At 43.0% G+C, this 10,241-nt stretch overlaps 1 long non-coding RNA gene across 1 annotated transcript; it reads right to left on the bottom strand.

Annotated features, from left to right (window-relative positions):
* Window positions 1-2,754: 2,754 nt before the first annotated feature.
* Window positions 2,755-3,468, bottom strand: LOC122179466. Its single transcript, XR_006178697.1, has 2 exons — window positions 3,071-3,468; window positions 2,755-2,971 (listed from the first exon to the last, which is right to left on the bottom strand). It is a non-coding gene; the product is annotated as an uncharacterized LOC122179466 (long non-coding RNA).
* Window positions 3,469-10,241: the final 6,773 nt, after the last annotated feature.

The raw sequence follows: 10,241 nt of genomic DNA on the forward strand, positions 1-10,241 counted from the left end.
TTTATATGATACCCTCGGGATGTGATGCAAGATAGCACATGAGAATTCTGAACCCTGTGGTGCACATGATGCTGTCTTCCAGCCATGCAAAAATCTCCGTCAACTGTAAGAGGGGCCAGTAAGAGTATCTTGGTTATCCTCATCTGAATTCAGGAACTTCCTTCACTGTAAATCTCAATCAGACACAAGAAAGAAGAAAATGGTTGATTGGATTGCAGAGCAATTTTTTTTTTACCAGTGCCAGTCTGTCCTTGGAAAAATTGCCTATTCTGGTTTTCAACATTTTTAGTTAAAATTTGTCTCATATGTGCTTTCCATTCACATTTGAGGATCATTTGATGCCCATTGCCTGACAATTCTTAAAAATAGATATGTATTCATATAATTCCATCCTTAAGTTTCGAGCAATTTCAATTGTATATTTACAAAACAAACAATCAAAAACTCCCCAAACCCACCCACACAAACCACATATGCAAGTACACCAAAAGCATGAACCATTATCTAGCTGAAGAACTCACAGGCTTATCTCCAGACCTCTTCAGTTCAGCTGGTTATTGGCCAAGGCAATGCAGGAAAAAGAAGTTATCGATGGAAAGGGGCACGGGCAAACAGGAATGGAAGCATTCATCCAAGCTTGCCCAATGACTTTTCTCTCACTTTGCTTCTCTTTACCCCAATCCCCCTCACTCTTTATGTACTTTCATGACATTCGAGATTCTTAGGTTGGTTTTTTATTTTATTTTAAAATACAGCTTTCTTGCTGCACACACATAGCATATCAAAAGCAGCCTCTGCTTTTTAAAGCCAACCTGAATGTAACATAATGTAATAGAACAGAATCTGCACTCCAAAGCACGAGGATAGTGTTACACTTCTACTAAACATGGGTCTGGGCTCCCCAGTACAAAAAAAGACAAGAATCTCTTGGAAAGAGTCCAGCGGAGGGCCACGAAGATGGTGAAGGGCCTGGAGCATCTCTCCTATGAAGAAAGGCTGAGTGAACTGGGTCTGTTCAGCCTTGAGAAAAGAAGACTGAGAGGGGACTTGATCCAGGTCTATAAATATCTAAGGTGTGGGGGGCAGAATGGCGAGGCCAGACTGTTTTCAGTGGTGAATGGAGACAGGACAAGGGGAAACGGCTGGAAACTGCAGCATAGGAAGTTCCGCACAAACATGCACAAGAACTTCTTTACAGTGAGGTGACGGAGCACTGGAACAGGCTGCCCAGGGAGGTGGTGGAGTCTCCTTCTTTGGAGATGTTCAAGACCTGCCTGGATGCCTACCTGTGCGACCTGCTGTAGGGAACCTGCTTTGGCAGGGGGGTTGGACTCGATGATCTCTGGAGGTCCCTTCCAACCCCTACAATTCTGTGATTCTGTGATTCTGTGATCTCATACTCGATGCTTGTTTGAATTCAATTAATTCAATAAGTAAATGTATAAAGATAGAGTGTAGTGAGATGTGCACACATTCAGCCAAACAGGCTCAGTGCTTCCAGGAAAACATCCACAGAAACATACCGGCATGTTGAAATCCTGTTTCAGCTGCACACATTCAAACACAACCGTTTACAGGGGAAACATTCCAGGGAGTGGGGGTCATTCTAAGGCCTTATATTCAAATCTAAAAACAGGCTAAGATGAAGTTATTTCCTTATTGCACAAATAATAACTGCAGGTGTATCTTAAAAAGGAAATATGAAGGCAGTGATTATGATTTTAAAGCCTGCATCAAAGGTTAAAAAAAAAAAAAAAGGTAAAAATAAAATAAATTATGGATTTTTATAAAGCATTCCCTGAAAAACAGTCATCTGTATTTTACACAGAAATAATAGAGCTTCAGCATTTTTGCTTTTGCTAGCCTGGTCCTCTCTGCATACATGAAGTCCCTTTCAAACTGAGCTGTTATTTGCTATCTGGGATTTTTGTTTTTTCCTTTTGTCCCATTCAACTTGAATTCTCAAGTGGTTTCCCAATGACGAAACAGTTCTGCTCAGCCAAAGTGGAGGACGGCCAACACATCCAGATAAAGAGATTTTCAGATGAGCTGCGGGAAATTCATTATGCTGAAGGTATCATTATGTTCAGTAGCATTTGGTAATGTGGAACAGGCAGTAGGTGATTATTAATCATAGAAGCCTTAGCACTTTGGCTCCTCTCTGTAACCTTTCATTGTCTTGCATAAGCTTCCTCTGCAGAAGTACAGCCTGCGGTGCTGCTCTGGCACACAGAAGCTAGCAGTAACACTACTTTAACCCTCAGAGCAGAAGTGCACTGCTATCCAATATTCCTCCAGTAGCATAAAAGAAAACCCCTTTTCACTTACTGATAGGTAAACTGAAAACAAATTCTTCTAGAAGAGCATGGACACACTGGGGAAGGGGACATGATGATAGAAGTACTTGCACAAGGTGTGCACTCAAGTGAGTGGAAATCACAGCCCTGAAACAAACACTTCTGCTGTGTGTGCTTGCAGTTTTATGGGGCAGTATGTGCAATCAGTTAAAAGATGTGCTATAAAAACAATAACAGTTTTCCCGCAGGGGTATACAAACTATAACCTTGGTCTCATCTGTGAGTCAGATAAATAAACCTTGATGGTATCTGGAAAAGGGGATAACTCTATTTGTGAGAAGTCATTTCTGTTGTCCTTTTCTGCAGTTCAGAAGCCCACAGATTAATGCCCGTGAGCAGCATACTGTTATTTAAAGGACAAGTTAGAGTAGAAGAGAGAAATATTAAGTAGGAGAGATTACATTTTTCTGCAGAGCCTTTATTAAATCACAGGATATTTATGTTCAAGGCTTATTTAAAGAAGACTCAAATTCCTGAGCCCAGAGTGGCTTTCTGTTTCTGAACATGAGAAGACAGAAGCACTATACTCCAAGTTTCTTTGTGTGCACTGCAAAACCATCTGTTATGGCTGACTGTTATTTCTGGAGGCATCTGAAGGGTTAAAACACACGAATCTAAAAGAATGTAATGATGACATGAAAATGACTTTTGCTGGTGGCAAGCAGAGCACAGCTCTCACTGATTTAACTCAGATAACTCTCCCTCTAGCTTACCAGGTAAAACCCATGTCAGCCATCTTCCAGTGTCAGGAGAGCATCGGTTGTCCCCATCACAGTGAGCTCAGCAGGTCTCAGCAACACCTGCCAAAAAACAATAGTAAAACTCCAGCTTTCTGTATGCTATCCCAGTTTGGGACAGTGAAATACCTGTGCTATGTCAGAGGCTATTTTTTGGCTATTTCAACCTACTTAACATTAATTCTCTAGAAATCAAAATTATTATACCAGAACAGTAAATGCTGCTCTGGCATTGAAAGTCTGTTCTTCTATCAGACACAGTGCTCAGAGCCTGCTTTGTTCCTATGGAGCTCAAGCTTCAGAAGAAGAGAGAAATTAGAGAACAGCAAGAGGCCGCATTGTTGGAGGACTGGGGGTGCGGCAGCTTTCCTCTCTTTTCCTCATAGATCAGCTGTTATAAATTGGCATTTGAGAACTAAGTAGTGATAATGTGGGCAACAGTACATGCAGATAAGAAGCAAATGGGCAATTTCTCACAACGAAGCTCCCTTCACTGGCAGTATCCTTAGGCCAAAGTTCAGTTTTCGCAGTCCTCAAGCACATCAGTTATTTGATGACCAAGGAGCTCCTCACAAGGCCTGGACTGAGTTCCCAGCATGTATGCACACATTTGCTTATCTCCAATACCTGAAGAAAATCTGAACTCAGTAAGGCATTCCTGTGAAATCCTCAGTCATTTTGCCTGAAAAGAGGATTAGATCACTTTAAGTAATGAGAGCAATCTTAGGAACAGAGAAATGACACGGCACCAGGTGAACTGCTCTGTAAAGTGAAACGAACGTGTATGGCAAGCTGTTGCTTGATGTAGGGGCTGCAGCCAGATGTCTGGGATTTGGACTGCCTCACATCACAGCAGGATTGTCTCAGTCGGAACGCAGAATTCATTCCCCACCACCAAAAGAAGAAAGAGGAGAATTTTTGGTCAGATGGCACTTGCTATGACCGCCCTGCCTGCGCTCTCTAAGCTCAGAACAGAGGATGGGTGCTGCTGTGAATGCCTGTAAGGAACCAGCAGCCCATCACTTCCCACTGCACATCAGCAGCCGTGTGTGTGCTCCTGGAGCAGCAAAATGATATCCAATTTGCTTGATAAGTGTTTTCTCCTCTAGAGCCTGATGTAATTGAATATCAGGTGCATACGCAATTCCACTAGCTAAATTGCCTGCAATTTGTTCACGAAAAAGAACATTCATTTGATTCTGCTGTTGCGCGGTGCCCTCTTCAAGTTGGAATAATTAAGGCAATGCCATTAACTGCACAGGAAGGCCCTTCTCAGCACAAGCAGGGCAGGGAGGTCCGAACCTTGAACCTTCCTGAGGTGGTCAGTGGGTCACAGAGGTGAGATGGAGGCAGGGAAGGAGAGCTGTCCATTGCAGAGAAGGGCTGCACTTCTATGCTACAGTGAGCTTATCCTGCCAGCTGGCAGCCCAGTGGGGGTGCGCTCATCATGCTAAGGGCCGGCAATTAATCGCACCGCTGCAAGGACGTAACGCTGACAGTGCTGAAAGCAAGCGAAGGAAACATGGCCGTGTGACAATACATGCTTCTCTTCCCTAGGGAGCTTTTATCATACCTATTATGGAGATGTTTACTTCAGGAATGCTGCGGGGGAAATGGTGCTGCTGATGGTGATGGCGGAGATCACGAGCAGTTATCCGCACAGAAGGTGACAGAGTGCAAGCAGTTCCTAGCTCTCACACGTCTCAACGAAGCTTACAACAGGAAAGAATATACCGTGTCATTCAGAGACACACCTGCTGCAGCACGGGAAGACCTTTTCTTTCTCACGTGGAGCACGAGAAACCCTAGCGGCTTTTCCCCTCCTCGCACAACACCGCCGCGTTGCCTCGGGAAAGACTTCAGTCCTTCAGCTCCCTTAGGCGGAGCTCTTGCCCAGCAAAGCCGGCCTGGATGCTCCCCTCCGGCAGCAGAGCGGCCTGAGCGGGGCCGGCCCCAGCCGGGTGTTCTGCACGCCTTATCTGGGCGAGCTCTCACTCCGGCAGATTTACGTTCAATGAGCTGGTTTTATTAGCAAATTCCAAGAGAAGCCAGCACAGTTAGGAAGTGTAGATGGAGCCCGACAGCTCGCGGCTGGCTTAGCAGGGGATCAGGATCGCGGTGGGAGCTGAAATGATATTAAAAGGGTGCGAGCTGAGTTGTCGGGCAACCGTGGGCTTGGGCAGAAAAGGATTACAGTCCACAGGAATATGCAAAATCTTCCAGTTTTGATCCAATTTCCCATCATTGCTTCAGACTACCAGGAATGTTGCCCACTGACCTTTCTGTAAGGCTCACTCCGAAAGTGACGCCTCCTATTTATTTCCGTGGAAATTACAGCAGATACGAAGAGCACAATAACACTATTTGACAGAGCAAATTATTTGCTCCAAAACACTATTTTTCAACATAGTCAAAATCATTAGCTATGCATTTTGGCCAGTAATGAGCAGGAGCTTATGTGCCATGCTTGTAACAAATTGCACCAGCAGAGGTGTCCCAGTGTTTCATGGCTACTGCGATAGCATCATTGCTAGGAAACTGTTGCCAATACAATCCATCTTTCATCAGCTGTTTGGTCTACATAAACATTCAGTAAGTGTCAATGAATGTCAGTAGGTGCAATTTTCAAATCTTTGAAAGGGTAGATAATAGCTGGACAAGGGGAAATGCCTTTAAGTAGAGGGAAGGAAGATTTAGGTTGGATGTCAGGGGGAAGTTCTTTACTATGAGAGTGGTGAGGTGCTGGAACAGGCTGCCCAGAGAGGTGCTCCATCTCCGAAGGTGTTCAGGGCCAGGTTGGATGGGGCCCTGGGCAGCCTGGTCTAATATTACAAGTGGAGGTTGGTGGCTCTGCCTGCAGCAGAGGGGTTGGAGCTTGATGACCCTTGGGGTCCCCTCCAACATAAGCCATTCTATGATCCTGTGATTCTAATTTTTTTTTTTTTTTCCACATGGGGGAATTCAATGACACACCTTTGCTTTATATACATTTCCATGTCAGGCACCATTTTGTGGACTGCCCCTCAGCTGCCATCTCTCATGCGGCAACAACATGTAATGGAATACTGGTGGGAAAGTTTGATCTCTGCTGCCATATTGCCAACATCTGCCTATAAAGTCGTGGTCCAACACAATAAAATAGGAGGCATTACTTTTGGAGCAGCCGTTTGTATTTCCAAATGCTCACAAAGGTGTTACAAGTTGCCGTGTACACAAAAGGAATGGTGAGTGGTAATGCTACATCTTCTGGAAAGAGCAAACACAGTGGTTCAAATGCCATATTCCTGTAAAACACTGCAGGTTTTAAATTCTGTTTTATCTTGAACTATGAGAAAACAATTTTAAAAGTGCTCACAGAGGTTGAACTATACATCCAAATGAATCATACTAAAAACCAGTGAAATGATACATGCTGATGAACTCCAAATGTTTTATTTGGAAGCTGCTATCATCTCATTGAGTTGTTTTTAAGTGTTTTTGTTTGAACAGTGAACCGAGACATTTTTGGAGGGAGGTTGGGCAGGTTGGGAGGAAGGGAACGCAACACAGGTTGTATCAAGCCCAAGATTAAAATATCCAAACATTTAAAATGATTTAAAATTGTTTTTAAAATCCTTTAGTTCTGCATCACTGCAATTAATCTCATTTCACAATTCATGGAGATTCAGATAGTTTCATCTAAAAAAAGCTGTTTTTTTTTTTTTTTTTTTTTCCCCAAGAATTCAACCAGCAATAGTTTTGATCCCGAAGCACCACATTTCTTGGCTGCCAGTGCAGCAGAGAACTAGATTACAATAGCGAGACAGATGTTATCAATAATAGTAGGCCAAGAAGTAACCTCAGTGAGATAGCGCTGTGCACTGTGAATCTGCTTAGGCTATAAGGAAATACAGCAGCATTGCCACAAAATCAAGAATTGTGATAGTAACTAATGCCACTACTTGGATACCTGATGAAGATAAATGCATGTACTGCGTGTGCTCCTTTCACAGACTGGGTGAGCAATGAATTATGAGCTCCTATCAATATGAAACTTCATGCAATTCTGCAAAAAGATGCAGTTACTCATGATACAGACTCTTCACCAACTGGAAGTGAAGCTACCGTGTTCTCATCCTGAATTACCTGTGTCTGGGTGAATCTGGTAAAACCACAGTACACAGTGCACTTCTGGATATGTAGAACTGAAACACCTCACTGCATACCAACATGTCTTCAGCAGAGGAAAGGTTGTTCAGATTGCAAAGATCAGCCCAAGGAGCACTGCTTGCAGACTTCAGGCCAGGAAGAAGTCTCCCCTGTCTCATCAGGGGTGTCTTTCTCAGCCAGACGCAGGTAGCAGAAGCCCACAGAGCAGCTTTACAAGATGGAAGAAATGCAAACAGCAGAATCTAATTTTCACAATTGTCATGAACACTTAGCAGCCATGCACACAGAATGTTTTTTATGTTTATTATATACACTATCTGGTACTTGTATAATCTGGTATTTTAAACATAAGGTATCTTATAAGGAGTGACATGATTTTTCCTAATGAAGTAAACTGCCCAATATGGGAATGGGCTGTTGTAGCAGCCACAGCTTTTAATCCAACACTGTTGTGACAATGCATGGTTTCATTTAGTGTTATTTCTACTACTTAAGTGAAATGGCAATTTGATAATCATGTTCATTAGGAGATCTAGCAATATTAGCAAGGCTGGAACAAGAGAGATGGGAAATTCTCTCTGCAGAATAAACCAATTAACATCTCTTTGTAAGAAAATGAAAGGGGATACTCTTCCTACAGTTTAAGAGAATGCAGAAGTCCCTACTTTTTTTTTTTTTTAAATAAGTTCTGTTGCTTAGCAACTATAACTGATTCTGCTTTCAGGGAGTATCACACATGCCACAATTCAATACAAACATTTATCATTTTCACATGAATCATTCACCTTGGGTAACAAACCGGGATGACTGCTTTACAGGAAGGCATTCATGCTTGAAACAAAAGTAAATTAGTTTAATGCTGTCACCAGCCACCAGATTTTTCCACACAAATCAGCCCTTACTTGCAAAGGGTCTATCAACTGTTGTAGCTACAGAAAGCGATACCACTTGGCAGATAGCTCTCAGTGTTTGATAGTCTGAAACCATGGAAAGCAATGTTCTTGCTCCTCTTTCATGCATGCCGTTAATGGGTTATGGTAAAATCTTCCCAGTAAGGCCTGCTGAGAGAAAAAATAGAAAACATCAAGGATTTCTGAGAGACATTTAGAGCATCCGTTTGATGGTAAGAATGCGTGCATACTTGAAATAAAAAAATAAGGTTGGATGTGAAAGCCACTGTAGAAGCAGGAGAGAAAAAAAAGGAAAAAAAAAAAGGAAAAAAAAGCGCTGGGCTCTGGGCTTCAGGCCCCACAGGCCCCATCCCTCACAGCACCCTCAGAAGCACACTGAGACATAAAGCATCACTGGGGAGCGCTGCAGAGGAGCCAGAACCCAGCTGCAAGGTGCAACCAACTCCACGTTTCCTCCTGTAACTTGGACTCTACACAAGATGCTGTTTCTTCAGCAGCTAAATATCAGGACCTAGAACAGAGCGGAGCTGTGTCCTCGTGGCTATTTTAGGTGTTAGGATATCCTCAGTGATTCCCAGACTATGACTCAACATCCCCTCCCCTTTGGCTGGGGACAGAGCCAGTGCGCTGGTTTCAGATGACTCCTTCATTCACAGCCCAGAGAGGGGCCTACTGGACCTGCAGAAACAGCTAGGATGTCTGTTTTTATTTTTTTTTAATTTAAACATCAGAAACATTTTGGTTTTGAAAAGGAAATCTGAACTGTCCTTTCTCTAAGAGTAAATATTTGCATAATAATGGTGGCAGCCAGCATTACAGAGTGCTGGCAGGCTCATGTGACAGCCATTTCTGTACTTGTTGGCGTAGCCAATCATAGAATCATAGAATCATACAATGGCCTGGGTTAAAAAGATCTCAAAGATCATCTAGTTTCAACTCCCCTGCTATGTGCAGGGTTGCCAACCACCAGACCGGGCTGCCCAGAGCCACATCCAGCCTTGTGACCCAGCGAAAAGCCTGAGGGATCCCACGGAGATTTTCCCTGTAAGTTTAGGAAGCATGTTTGCTGTGGTAAGGACATCTCAAGCCATTGGCAATGCTTGAGAGCACCTACTGTGCAGGCTGTTAAGGGCAGGAGTGTTCTGCAGGACTGTAGGCAGTTTTCATGAAGAACATTAAGAGAAGTCCAGGAGTATTACAGGTAGTCTCTTAGTACTCTAAAATCATCACAGTAATTCTGCATGCACTTTTACTTCTCTTTCTCTCTCTTTTTTCTTTTAAAAATGTATGGATGATCTCAGCCATGAACAAAGCAATGACTTGACCCTACTGCAGTATTACTGCCCATCCTCCTACTTTTCTTTCAAGCATTGCCAATGCTCTGTGCCCTACCTAATAGCGCCCTGAACAAATGAACGTGTATTTTGGCCTCAGAAGAGAATGATAAAAAAAATAAATGATTCCCCATCAATTTAGATGTATTTTTAACGTAGATTGACAGTGGTCTTGTCTTTCTTGTTTGTCTGCAGGTTTCCCTAAACACAGTATCAAAGAAAGAGTTAAGTTCTCCAGCATTCAAGTCTTGGTCCAATCTCTAAGTGAGAGCATTCAGGACATTTGTCTGAAAACCTTGGTGTACTTTGACATCCAGCCGTGAAGAGAATGGACTTATTTTTTCCAGTCTTGGCAAGAACAGCACTCTTAAATCAAAACAACTTAGTCATATTATGAAAGCTGAGACCCTTGTGAGTTTATATTCCTTGCTGTGTTTGGGTATTTGTGTGGGCCCAGGGCCAGTAGGAGGCAAAAGCTTTTAAGAGAGGAGCGACTGTGCATCGCTGATTTGAACAGCATTCCTGCCTCCTTCAGGCAAGTCTGGGAGCAACACAGCTATGAACTACCTCTTGGTGACTGCAATTTGGACCAAATCTGTTCACTGGTCGTGCCCTGGCTTCCAGAATCAATTGTTATTGATATATAAATATATAAATATTGATAAACAACTGACGGATCAGTAAGCTGCACTTATATGGCCTCTTGTGTCTGAAATTATCGGAAAGGTTAGATCCTTTTAAAAGCAAATAAAG

The sequence above is a fragment of the Lagopus leucura genome, unplaced genomic scaffold, assembly GCF_019238085.1.
Source record: "Lagopus leucura isolate 7727_CA_CO unplaced genomic scaffold, USGS_WTPT01 Super-Scaffold_100002, whole genome shotgun sequence".
NCBI lineage: Eukaryota > Metazoa > Chordata > Aves > Galliformes > Phasianidae > Lagopus > Lagopus leucura.